This window comes from Macaca nemestrina, chromosome 2 (assembly GCF_043159975.1).
Source record: "Macaca nemestrina isolate mMacNem1 chromosome 2, mMacNem.hap1, whole genome shotgun sequence".
NCBI classification, from domain to species: domain Eukaryota; kingdom Metazoa; phylum Chordata; class Mammalia; order Primates; family Cercopithecidae; genus Macaca; species Macaca nemestrina.
The window spans coordinates 104469852-104484066 of record NC_092126.1 but is presented as its reverse complement, the minus strand read 5'-3'; the positions used below and the strand labels follow the sequence as shown (position 1 = coordinate 104484066).

Here is a 14215-nt window from a genome sequence, read left to right as displayed (position 1 = left end):
AAGTGCAAGTCTTATCCAGAGTATGCTGGAAACTATGAATGAGGCTGTGTGTTCTGGTCATGTTAAATTTACTGTTTAGAATTTTGTAGTACAACATGCAACATGTCTTCCAACCCTGTCTTCTCTTGAACTCTAGGCTGTAATCAATATATTCCTGAACTGTTATTGCTTTGAATATTGACTGCACCCTTTCCTTTCACACCAGTAGATAGGCTCAGGCCCAAGCATGGTGGCTCAAGACTGACCTGAGAGAACATGGTATCAGCACATACATTGATGGGAAGGAAGGATGGTGATCCAATAGGCCATTGGCTTTGTGGAACAACAGTCTTGAAAGCCGTTGGAGAAGATAGGTGCAGCCAACTCTGGAGGCCTGGCCTGAAAAGGAGCAGAGCCTGAAGAGAAGGCATGGTGAGTGCTCTGGGTGTCCAAACTAGGGGGTACAGAGTAAAATTTCCTACTGCCCTCGGATGTCACAGATGGAAGGCAGCAACATAGTCAGAACACGACTGGGTGAGAACCAACAAAGGGGCATAGGCATGTGGATGGGCCAACCCATGCATAGGTCGAAAGTCAAGAGCTGGTGTTGAATTACTGGTGGCCCAGAGCCCTGACATTGTCTTGTGTCTGATGTGAGTGAGCGTCACTTCAGATCAGCAATATCGGCACCATCTGGCAGCCCAATCTTGTGAGATATCTTCTTTTTTTAAAAAATTATCATTTTATTTATTATTTTTATTTTTTAGAGACAGAGTCTGGCTCTGTCACTCAGGCTGGAGTGCAGTGGCACAAATCATAGCTCACTGAAACCTTGAAATCCTGGATTCCAGTGATCCTCCCACCTCAGCTTCCTGAGTAGCTGGAACTACAGGTGCACACCATCACGCCCAGCTGATTTTTGCATTTATTTTGTAGAGACGGTGTCCCTCCGTGTTTCCCAGGCTGGTCTTGAACTCTTGGCCTCAAGCAATCCTCCCATCTTGGGCTCCCAAAGTTCTGGGATTACTGTCAGGAGCCACCATGCCTGGCCAAAATTTCTTGAAAGAAATACCACACCAGTCAGTGGAACAGTCTGTGCATCAGGTGGCCCTATGACCATTCCATAAACACAAGTCCTGGAGCTCCTCAGCATAGCAGGGCAACCCTATCCATGGAATAGAGGGTGACAGAGCAGTCCAAAAAGGAGAAATGGGGACTGGGGCTCACATGGCTCTGGTCCATGCTCAGGATACACCACTCAAATAGTAATGCTGGCCCTGGCTGGTTCCAAACACTGAAGTGTGCTTAGGAATGCCTTGAGGAAGGCATTCTAAAATAGAGGTTGGGGGCTGGAAACACTTAGGGGACTGGGAGTGGGGGGATGGTGGAGGTGGTGCTAAGGCACAGGGATTGGAGCAAGGACCCCACTTACTTGTCCAGATCTGAGGGTGTTGCTGAGGGAATGAAATTATTCAGGATCACATGGCCGGGTGTTGACAAACCTGTGCTGTCAGTGAGGTATGACCAAGAAGTTTATTAGTAGTAATTATTAAGGTGCTGAAGCTTGCAAATGCTTTACTAAAAAAATAGGACAGGTTTATGGTAATTCCCATGATAACCCTACTCCTACTCACTTACACTAATGTGCTTTCTTGAGAGGCAGAGGAAAGGAGGGAATTGAAACTAGCCCAATGGGAACATAATATGGCTACATCTATGAGTTTGTTTTCTACAGCTGGGTAAGGCAGGGATGGCCCATTGGGAGCACTGGCCCAGAATGCCAGTATACAAAGAGTGCTGGGTACCAAAGCACCACTAAAATGTAACACAATGAAGAAAACTGCAGTTCCTAGAATTAATTCCTAGAAGGCAAACCATACATAAGTGGTTCAGGGATGCAGGGGTAGGAGTAGTGAACCTGCTAAAAGGCATGTGAAAAAACAAATAAAAACCCCAGAAAACACCAGTTGTTGGTGAGGATACAGAGCAACAAATACTCTTCGATATGCTGATGGAGTGTAACCAAGTACAGTCACTTTGGGCAGCTGTTTGGCAGCATCTACTAATGATAAACATGTGTCTTCCCTATGATCAAACAATTTGTCTCTCTCTATTTCTATCTATGTCTATGTCTATATCTATCTCTCTGACAGAAATGTCTACATATGTTCACCAAAAGATATTTCTAGATTGCCCATAGCGGCCCTATTCATAGTAGCAAGAACTGGAAACTTTCCAAGTGCACAACACCAGTAGGATGGGTAAATAGATTGTGGTATATTTACATCCTGGAATACAATCAGCAAAGAGAATGAACAATCTTCAACTACACATAACGATGTGCATGAATCTCACTCTATGACAAGCAAAAGAAGTCAGACAGAAAAAAGAACAAGCTATATCATTTCACCCATAAAAAGAACAAAAACTGGCAAAGTTAATCTCTGCCGTTTGATGTCAAGATAGTGGTTATCCTTGGAAGGAGGCAAGAAGGGAACATGAGGGGGGATTCTGGAATGCTGGTAATGTTATCATTATTTTTAAAAGTCTCGGTGCTGATAACAATGTGTGTTCAGTTTGTGGAAAGTCACTGAGTACTCATGATATGTGTAATTTTCCATGTGTAAGTTACATTTCAGCAACAGGTTTAAAGAAAAGAGGGAAGCTCTGTTCTTCCTCCACTTAGTATTCATCTCCTCTACATAAATATTGAACTAATATTGAAAGAATATTGGTTTGAAGGTGTGACAAATTATTAGCCTCCTGAATCCCTGCATGTTTCTCTCTGGCTATCGTCCCCCCCATTGACCGTTCTGTGTGTTGTGGGGGAAAGGCATTGGATGGGGAACTGCTATCTGAGATACGATTCCATCCCTACTACAGCACAAAGAGTTGAACACAGCAGGGTCTTACCCTTGACATTTTTCTTCCCATGAGCATTCAGCACCTTAGTTTGAGTCTCCCTTAGCAGCTAGGTGATACTCCAGAACATTACAAGAGAAATGCTTGCAATAATCATTTTGGTCACAGTTCCACACAATACCATGAGGTCCTCTGTTTTCTCCTGTCCTTTCCCTGACTTCTCCTTTGCCTCATTCCTCCTTGTACCACTTTTTCTTCTCTGCCTGACTATGCCTTCAGTCTCCCAGGGATGTCCTGGAGAATTCTGGGGACACTGAGATACTCAGTAGATTCAATGGCTCATTCAAGAATCCGGCAAATCTGACTTTAAAATGTGACCATCTTGGGTGGGCAATGGTGAAACCCTGTCTCTACTAAAAATACAAAAATTAGCCGGGCGTGGTGCATGGTGGCATGTGGCTGTAATTCAAGCTACTTGGGAGGCTGAGGCAGGAGAATCACTTGAACCTGGGAGGCGGAGGTTGCAGTGAGCCAAGATCACATCATGGCATTCCAGCCTGGGCAACAGAGTGAGACTCCATCTCAAAACAAAACAAAACAAAAAAATACCTAAAATGTGACGATCTCTTACCAAAGAATCTGCAAAAATCATTTAGCCTTCCTTGACTTCAGTTTTCTCATCTCAACAAAGGGAAAATAATGACATTTATCTCAGCACATTACTGGAGGACTAACTAAAATAAAATAGATGATGTCTGGCATACAATACATGCTTAATACATATCTGCCTCCCTGCATTCTACCAAGTTTTGTCGAGAAGTTTCTAATACTCGTTAGGGCACAGATGAGTAACAGACTGTTGTTTTTCAATCTAGATGATCTGAAATGTTGCAGTGATGTTTTTGGTTTTCTATGATTGATTACCAACACCTAAAGCCATTTATGTAGCATCAGGAAAAGTGATTCAGCAAGGCCAGAAGTGATCGATTTCTAGTGGATATGGGGTTTGTGACAGAAAGCCAAATGGATTCCCCATATGACCACCTGTAGGTAAGGCTGTCAGTGCAGCCTGAGGGTGGAAACTAGAATAGAGGACTCAACAGCATCATTGGTTGTCGAAACAGCTTGGTAGATAAGGAGGGGTATTTCTCATGGGCCATGTCCACTGACAGCATTTACCCTCTTCTTATGCTATTTAAATGGCTATCTTAATTCTGGATTTAATGAAAGTCCATGCATTAGCAGAGAGAGGAAAAACCCCAAGTTCAGACTTTGTCCTTCTGAGATTTTATTCTCTCTCTTTGATCCTACTATAGTCCATCCCATTGTTTCTAAGGTGATAAGGAAAGGAGAGCTTTTTATAAAGAGAAGGATCCAGAGGCCTTATCCATTCTTTTCAATCCTCAAACATTTCTGTTTAAATTTTGGGAGGCTCCTAGCTTCAGTGGTGACTATTGTCCTAACTCAAATGCTCCAGATATTTCCTGAAGAGCACCATGTTGAAGCAGACCCAGAGGATTATGAAGGAAAAGCAGAGAGAGGCAGTGATAGAAATATCACAAACTCCCAGGAAAAATCCAGCTCCCATTCGAGAGAAAAAGGACTGAGGGGACATGAGTTACCTGTATATTTGTCTTCTGTCTAACTTCCACAGACACTTTGCTTAAGCCTCTGTTTCATTTTCTTTCTGTGCTAAACAATCTCCGGTTTGACCTCTGCTGGTCCCTTTTGGCCACTGGGCTTCTAGAAGGCTTAGAGCTTTGACCTTCCTTGATGACACCAAAAGCTCTACCTCTAGACCCCATGTCTCAATCAAGGTCCTCAAACCTGACCCAACCTCATTATAGCCCCTCAAAGAGTGAAGGAAGTGGTAGGAAGAGACCTAGAATTTGCCCCAGATACTAACACTGAATAGGAGTTTCCCAAGGAGATGAGAATGGAAGGCATTGCAGGCAGAGAAATTAGCATGGGCAGAAGTGTGGTGTCTGGAATTACCATTACCTTTTCAGGAATTGTAAGTAACTTGAAATGACTGAGATACACAACAAGAAGGAGGGTAAACAAAGCTAGAGGGGATGGGGGTGGTGACCATTTATGGAAGGTCTTGAATTCTAGGCTAAGGAGCTCTGGATCTAACCTCTGCCCTTCAAAGTTCTTCCGCAATAATAAAATTTCCTCAGCGAAAACTCTCATGTTCAAGATGTGATATTTTGAAACAGTGGCAGGAACCTCCTTTCTGCCATCTCCCATACAGACCAACACAGGTAATATAATGCAGGTAGGATTAAGCTATAGTCCTGCCCATGACAGTGTATCTCCAGTCTATAGGATTGTTATTCCCTTTGCCTGGACTTCAAGGGCATGCAGGGTCTGTCTTTGCTCATTCTCCAACTGCACACACCATTGTTTCTAGGTAATGGAATACATTGGGAAAGTGGGATTAAGCTAGACACTGGAGCTATGAAGACGAGCAAGATAAAATATAAGTCTAGGTGGTGGGACTGCTAAGCAAATAGGCTGAAAACTTTGGTAATTCCATGTGCAAGCTGTCAGAAAGAACAGGAGTATTTAACAGTTCCATTAGTGGAAAATTTAAATATCGACTGTTTGCAAGGTAAATGGAGAGACCTGATCCTGGAGTCTTGACTGAGACGGAGGCTGGAGTCCCAGCCTGGACAGTTCCAGCTGGGTGCTACTCTCTCTTGGCCTCGTTTTCTACTTTTCCAAATGAGGAAAAGCACCCTTGCTCTGCCCAATTCACAGAATGAATTTGCAAGATTTAGATGAGATAGTGTGCCCAAACCTTCACAAACTATGATGCATCTTAGAAATATCGAGGTTATCAGCACCTGTAGGGAGCTGGCAGGCTCTGCCTCTGAGGAATCTGACCTAAGAAATGTGAAAATCTAGTTCTACTTTTGCCTGGAGTCACATGGCTCTGGTTGGATTCTGTTATCTTGTTATGCAAAATTACCACAGAAATGGAGATGTCACTAATGGGTGCATAATTTTGGCCCCGGATGTCCAGAATGCAGCTGGACTCCTCCAGGAATGGGTCAGCAGGAATTGACTGGCTCTGCAGGATTTGGCTGGTAACCTGTTTTATTTGTGTTTCCCCCAGGAGCCTCTGGATGAAGGGCTGGTGCAACATTCAGAGTTCAGTATTGATCGTGTTTATGATTTAAACACTCAGAGACTGAGGAATTGACTACTTTGATGAGGACTGATGGTTTCCTGATGCTTTATGACAGCTGCGGCCCAGGGACCTTTCCCCCAACCTTGGGAGAATCATCCTCTGCTGTTAAACAGCTCAATCATTTCTCATTCCTGGCATCCTCACTGGTCCATTGGCTCCTCCCTTCCTCCTCTCTTACCTACAAGTGCTGACCCTTCCTGGGCTGCTGCCAAACATGACCCTGGATACTGGGAGCCTTGAGCGCTGGGCTACCAGGATCAGAGTCAAGAAAGGAAAAGGATCAGCATTTATGGGGTGTCTTTTAGAGTAATAGAATGGTCATCTCATTACCAACTTTGCAAAATAGGGATCATTGGTTCCATTTTACAGATGAATAAGTTAAGGCTGACAGATAACTTGCTATGTGAGGGACCCAATCTGCCTAATTCTACACTTTTGCACACTCTCACTTCATTGCCTATAGAAGAGCTCAGAAGGAGAGGGAGGGAGAGGGGGACAGGAAGTAGAACGATCCCTTGGGTAGAAATAAATTGGAGTGCTGGACATGTGCATTGGGAGCCCACCAGGCTGTACTGCAGATAACTCAGTATGCAATGGGCAGGAAGGAGAGGCTTGAAGAGAGGAGTAGGCAGTTTTCTCCAAAGCTGCTTTACAACAAAAGCCCAGAGTGTGAACATAAGTGAGTCTACACATCTATATCTGCCTCTTCTACACATATCTTTGCAGGTTGCTGTGTGGAGTTTTTTGGTGCCTTCTTTTCTAGTTTAACCTAATTTCTTTGAGGATGGCAGAGCTGGACATGTTCAGGAAACCTCAGAAAAAGAGCTGGATCTTACTAAGTCAGGAAGAGGGCCCAGAGCTCTGGGTTTCTCATCTGGGGCCATCAACACCTGCCTCCTTCTAGCTCTGTCAAACACTTGGCCCCTTCTGGGTACTCTGGCAGAGTTTGGTACCATTCTCTCACACTGAAGAGAGACCCTCATAGGTAGAAGCATTGTAAGCTGCAGGCTGTGACTCAGTTACATTGCAATGTAGCTGTACCAGTCATGATTTTTAGTTACAGGCATCAGCCAACTCTGGCTGACTGAAGCAGAAGAGAGTTTGATGGAAAGAACACTGGGTGGCTGGAGAATCAGTAGGAACGCCGACAGTGGGGCTGGAGAATAAGCAGCCTGGAGCAGCACTGAGAATCACATGGTGGAAGGAGTCTGGAGAAACTTCTACTGCTTTAGCCATTGAATGTTGGGCACTACCATTGGCATCACGGTCACCTCTGTGCACAAACTTGAACTTGCAGTAGACAGAGAAAGAACTCCACCCTTCCTGTGTCTAGCTCTGGTGTCAAAACCCAGGGTGGCACGTGGTGGATGGATCCTGTGCACAGCCTGTGCCTGGCTGCAAAGACTTCTGGGAAAGCCAGTTTCTGCATTTTTGGCATCTACAATGGGAAGTAGCCACTGAAGACAATGAAGACTCATGAAGTGGGAACTTCTCAAATGAAAAAGGAGTTCAAATATTGGGTGGCCAAATAAAATGATAAATATTCATTATCATTGCCTTAGTTGAGAATTGAGAAGCTGGGGGCAGTGTCAGGGTACTGATGGCAATGTTCTCTAACAGGTATTGAGTGATTACTCTCCGTGCTAACTATTCTGAAAGTAGTATCTCATTTAATCCTTCCGACAAATCTCCCAGGCAATTACTAATACTATACGCATTTTCCAAAGGAGACAACTGGACTGTAGACATGACTGTGGCACCTACCTAGTAGGTGGCTGAGCTGAGGTTCTGGTGTAGGCGGTCTGTCTTCTGAGACTGTGGTCACATTTTCATGATTGAGGGCCAGTGAGGAACTCTAGGTGTATTTCTTTAAGTTAAAGCATTACAACCACCTGTCCTAGGGCTCGTCATTCCAATTATGCCACATGAACTCCAGTCTTTTAAAAATCCCATCTCAAGGTATTTCTAGGAGTCTTCAAGATGGCTTGCGTGAACATGTGTCAGACCAGGTTATTGGAGGCCACCGTGCTGTCACCTTCCTCTGCCTAGCCCAGGCCCACTGTGGGGACTGCTGTCCAGGCTGAGAAACTCCAGTGTGAACACTGGTGGGCGGGCACTCTCCCGTAGCTGCCCTTGGCCACAATGGAGATCTCCCTTGGCCCTCTCCCAGACTGAGTCACCTGTGCTGCACAGTTTGCCCTGTTTGACACAACTGCCAGCCAAACCTGAGATCCTCCAGGGTCACTGGCCATGCCCAGGAGAGGCCTTCAGGAGTCAATCTCTGCAGCCCAGTCACAGATGTTCTTGGCCGTCAAGGAGCTTTACTGAGCCCTGTCAGGGGACAGGAGGATTCACTTCCCTCAGCTCCCCTCTGTGAGACACCTATAGTAAGGTTACAGATTTCAAAGGGACACCAAATTTGGTTGTTTCCAGCAGCTAAACCCATTTTTGCCCTAGGGCCCACATAGATTATCAGCATAGTGATGTCAGCAGCACCCTTCAGGCCCAGGGGCAGAAAACTGCTGGTTGTGATATCCTTCCTCTTCTCCTCCCCTTTAAGGACCTTGCCTTCCTTTTTCATAACTGACTCAAATCATTCTCCTCCCACTCTGATCTCACATTCATTAATTCATTTGGTCAACATCAAATATTCATTATGCACCAATTATCTGTAAAACAGGGATAGGAACAATGATATTTCATTGTCTTGGTTTGGGTCTTCGGGCAAGCGGACTTGAGACAAGGGCTTGGTTGCAGGCTTTTTATTTGGGAGGTGATCCCAGGAAGCAGGAGTGAGGGAGCAGGAAGATTGAGCAGGGAAGGAGGAAAACAGTAACCTGAGGGTGTGCTACTGGTTACTGCTGCTGGCAGCGGGAGCCCAAGTGCATTGGCACATCTGAGAAGCACACAGAAGCCTCCCAGGATTGTCCTCCTGAAGGAAGGGAGGCAAGAGCGTTTATCCACAGCTCCTAGCCCCCTTGATAGATAGTTGCCTTGGGACAGGGAGTGGGAGGTTGGGGGTTACCCACCCTGACCTTTAGAGGGCTGAGATGATTTCTGCAGCTTTAGCGAGTCTTTAAGGCAGAGAGGAGCAAGCCATGGGCACATGCCTAAGTGATACTGTCCAAGGAAGAAGCTCCTCCTTGCAGCTGGACCGAAGTCAAGAGTGGGACGAGGGGCCATGATACAGCACGCAAAACATACACTACACTTTCTCATGAAGTAGTTACCATTAACTGAGTTAATTTATGTAAAACACCTAGAAAAGTACCTGCCCCCAATAAGGCTATATGTGTGTGTTTGGTGCTATTATTTGTGTGACTGTCGCATGTGCCTGGTGCTTCTCCAGGCTCTGTGGGTAACACTCTCATGAGAATTACCTTCAGCTCACAAAACATGCCTTGTTTATGTGTCAAAGCTCTGATTCTTGATACTGTCCAAGTTCTTTTGCCAGGAGATTCTCAGCCCCCATGTTTGGGGATGGCCAGGGGACATGGCCCCACCTGATTGCCAGCCTTGCCAGTATCTCTGATCCATTTTAGAGGCCTGCCCTGCTGTGCTCTGCTTCCCAGGATCCTGAACAAGGATTTGAGAACTAAGGTTTGAAATCTGCATGTGAAACAGTCAAACTCAAGTTGTCCATCTTCTGAATTATACCCTGCTGGGAAAAGAAAATAGCTTCAGAGCAAAGTCACTTGCCTTTTAATAATTGATAGATAAAAGATTGCACCATGTGCAAAAACATACTTTCCGGATCTGCCACTAAGAACAGTTCAGGCAGAAGAAACTGCTCTTTCCATTGCCCTGGAGGCCAGGCCTGCCCTCAGCTAATCTGATGACCTAATCCTTTCACATGGGGGAGGACCAGAGCATTTGCATACAGGCAATGAATGCATCTTTCCACCAGAGGCTTCCAGAGGCAAGTCCAGTCTAGCTGGCGCTTATCTATCCAAGCTGGCTGACCTGCTCCCAGTGCACAGGCCAGTCCCAAGTCCTCCCACTCCTGCCTTGTTCCCATAACAAGTCTTGACTATTCTGGCCTCATACCTGTCCCCAAGTTGCAACACTTGATATGGCTTCTTGAGGACGGCCTTGGCCATCTCCTTGTTGCCGCTCCCACTGACTGCTTGGGTTTCAGCAGTTCATGGCTTCACAAGGCAACCCCTCCCTCTTGGTTCTATAATAACATAACTGGTCACAGACCTTTTGCCCAGCTCAGGCACTGAGGGACTGGGACTTGCCCTGGCCCCATCTTGGCTTTCACAAATGGGAACTGGTGAGGTCTCACCCAGGTGAAACCCAGAATTCACTTTCCTTTCAAATGTTAATATATTGCTGTGAAAATATGCCTTTATCAGTCCAGAATCCTGTGTTTATAATCTCAATATCTAAAAGCTCTGAAAGCCAAAAGTTGGTTCTAATCTGCATAGTAGCAAAATCTAACTGGGTTAATTTCATTTTCCAGAAGTATCTGACCTGCACTAAGTGGAGGCTATCTGTTGCCTTTATTGATCTCATTTGGTGTGAATATGCATACATGCTGCTGGAGAAATATTAATGTCATTGATTACGAGGTGTCCCAGAGCTCACTGGGGTGTTAATGTATGAGGTGGTGTATGCATCAAACTGCCTTTCTAAAATATTTTCTGAATTCTGAAACATACCTGGCCCCAAGATTTTGGATGAGGAATTTAGGTCTGTATTAGAATTAACCCAGGGAGGGTTAGGGCCTGGAAGAAGTGACCATGAGTGGCTATTGTTATCTAAAGCTTGAGGATGCAGGGAGCCAGGGGCAGCAATAGCCTGAGTTAAATATCACTGGATCCTTTAGTATAATTACAGAGTCAGAACTTAAGGAGAGTCATATTGACATCCATTTCATCAAAAAAAAAAAAAAAAGAAAAAAGAAAAAATTGCTCCCTCTAATCCATACCCATTAATTCAGCATCTCCCCTAGATAGCTGAAACCCTTTCAGAAAGACTGGAATATTTTCTAGATAATAAATCTGAGTCTTTGTCTTTCCCTTTTCTTCTTTCCCCTCTTCCCTTTGCCCCATCCCTGAACCTCCCCATCTTCTTGTGTTTTTGTTCATAAAAGAGCAGCTTCTGTTATTCATGTGACAATGAGGCTCCTTAGGTAATTAAAGGGAAGTCTGCAGCCTGAACTACAAATGAGAGGTCATCTTGTTCAGCTTTTAGTCCTACCTCTACTGGGAGTGTGATTCTGGGGACAAGAAGAAAGAAAAGGTGCCAAAGCGCATGAATGGCCAATCACGTGCCTGGCTCTTCCATGTGGAATAGGCAGGTGGGGATGCTTGGAGCACACTCAGTGTTTGCCCTCCAGATTTTTCCAGTCTCCTCATAGATGACCCATGCCTGATGCAGAATAGGGAGGCAGGGTTAGATTTAACTGGAAGTCTTCATTTGTATTCTTCCAGGAAGCACACCCTGAGATGAGGGTTCTGGGAGATGAGGAGAACAGTAGTTGGGAAGAGGAGAACAGAGCCAGGGGATGACTGGAGCTTAATCCTTTGGGGAAATCCTGCGAAACAGCACAGAACACACTTCAGAGTTATCTTCCTAAGGTGCCAGGTGAGGGAGCTGAGGTATTTATACACCCTCTCCTGAGACTCATGGGTTGAGGACTGCTGGGAGCTGCAATGACAATGCCCTGGCACTTGGGCCTGCTTCCTGGGGGCAAAAGCCTCAGGCACAGAGATGCATACACTGGGGTTTGAAGTTGATTGTTACATACTGTAATGGTAACATCCAAGCAATACTAATAGGGTACTGACAGCATCTACTACAGTTTTATTTTTCACTAAAATGCAAAGGAATTTTTGCATTTCTTTATCAGAAGAAGGAAAAGTATGCCAGTCTTCTCATTTTGACGGTTGTGCCCACATGAGCCAGCAGAACCTGAAGGGGCAATATGTTTGGTAGTGGGATCATTTGGGGCTAGTGAGGGGGCTGGGTCTGGGGAAAAAGGGCAAGGTGTTTGGTGAAGGGGGTCATTCTGGTGGGGGACTGCAGTGATGATGCTAGTGGCAGCTGTGCCCTTGGCAATGGGAGTGGGGGTCTGCAACTGCAGTGGACCCTGAAGGCAGTAGGGAGGTGCTTCTTTATAGCCCTTAGAGACTGCAGCAAAAAACATCCTTGAATAAGGCTAGAGTAGGCAAGGGAAAAATGGCAGGCACAGCAGTGGACTCAGCTTGATTGTGAATCCCTTTCTTGGGCTCTGTATGGGACTGGAAATACTACAAGTGTCCTGCTGTGGGGGCGGGGGTGGGTCCTGTTGGGTGGATAAGTGATGCTCAGAGCATTTCTAGGGCAGGAGTTGTCAAACTTTTTGCTGCTAAATATTATAGGGGTACTACTGTCTCTGTTGTAACTGCTCAGCTCCCCTGTGGTATAGCAAGAAATGGTCACAGACAATATGTAAAGAATGCTTATGGCTGTATTCCACTACAACTTTATTTATGGATGCTGAAATCGAATTTTACATAATTTTCATGTGTCACATTTTTTTTTCTGGTTTTGTCCATTCATTAAAAAATGCAAAACCTATTTTTACCTGGCAAGCCACACAAAAACAGGCTGAATTGGGCCCGTGGGCTGTATTTGCAGACTCTTGTTCTAGGGCTTCTCTCTGACTTGGGCTCCAGGGTTAAGGGCAGACTTCCAACTGATTCTTAACAACTTAGGAGAGGCAAACCTCCTCCTTGCTCCAGTGAGATAAATGATTCATCCAATAATGGGAAAGGCTCACAAGCAAGGAGACAGAACCTCATGTATACATGGACATTTAACTGGTTCCAGTGAAGGCTTGAAGCCCAATTTGCTAAGCTTCTGCTCATTTATTGCTCCAGAAAGTGCCAGCCTGCATGACCCATCCACAGCCTGTTACTTTGGGGATTTCACAGGGTTCAGAGTAAAGAGGAGACTTTGGGTAAATAAAGATAAGATATTTGGGTGACACTGGTAGAGTGAAAAGGTAGACTTCTGAGCCACATCGCCATGCATTCAGGTTCCAGCTCTGCCATTTACAGCCTAGTGAGCTAAATCAAGATACTTAATTACTCTGGGTCTCAGTTTCCTCATCTGTAAAATAAGGAGCAATAATAACCCACCTTTTAGGCTTACTATGAGGATAAAGTAAGACAATATGTGAAATGACCTTGGATCAAGCTCAGGTTGGCATCTCATCTTCACTTAATGGATGGTTTTAAAATTATTCTTAATGCCAACTTCACAAAGCTGTGATAGAAATTGAATGAGATAAACGTGTAAAGGCCTCAGGGACATAGTGTGTGTGAAGAAAATGGTTGCCACTATTACAAATATGATGCAGGAAAAAAAAGGTTAGGTATTTCTCCATCTTCACTTTGGGATGATGGCTCTCAAGAGGTGGGAAGAGGAGGAAAATGGCACCTGCATAATTTTGATTGCAGAATATTTGTATTCTTTCCCTTTCTGAAGTTCCTGAATAGCAAATGTTTTTGACAGCAATTGGGTCTGGATGCCACGTTTTGAAGCCCAACTGACAAACAAGAGATTATGAGACTGCAGTTATCTTTTACCAGCTGTGTGGAAAAATCCTGTCATTTGGCATCACACAACTATGAATTCTTTTATCTCTTTCTCCCTTCTTATGTGCTCCTGGAGCATATGTAAGCAAGCTCTGACATTGATAACACGTTCTTATTAACTATTATCTGAAAGATGGGATGCCAACATAGGAGTTTTGCATTGCATATCAGATGGAAATTTCCATTGGGGAATGGAACGTTATCCACTCCTGGCCAATGACATCCCAAGGTTGAAGTTACCACCTACATACACCGTAGTCTGAGGTCATGAATTGGCTAGATTTCTGCCCAAATCTTTGCCTACTCCTTCAGAAGGAAATGGAACATGAGGCAACTATGGGCCCTTAGAGGGAACAGAAAGTTAATTTTCTGTCATGTAAACGTTAGCTTCTTAGGCAGTGTAGATGGAGCAGGTGAGTGGAGCCAGACGGATGGGGTTGTGCTTATAGAAAGGCCAAATGAACAGGCTGAGCGGACACCCTATGGGGGCCCTTGAGATGCACCCATGTGCATCTCATCCCACCCCATGTGGTCTAAGCAGAACATGTAATTCCTATTTTCCTTGACAGGAAATTGGTTAAATAAAGGG

At 44.9% G+C, this 14215-nt stretch overlaps 1 long non-coding RNA gene across 2 annotated transcripts in view; it reads left to right on the top strand.

Annotated features, from left to right (window-relative positions):
• LOC105480255 (uncharacterized) overlaps positions 1 to 6510 on the top strand; it is a 30792-nt gene extending 24282 nt beyond the window's left edge. For both annotated transcript variants that reach the window (XR_011619398.1, XR_011619397.1), the window contains 2 exons: positions 206 to 411; positions 5963 to 6510. This is a non-coding gene — a long non-coding RNA (uncharacterized lncRNA). The remainder of the gene's footprint in view (positions 1 to 205; positions 412 to 5962) is intronic.
• Positions 6511 to 14215: the final 7705 nt, after the last annotated feature.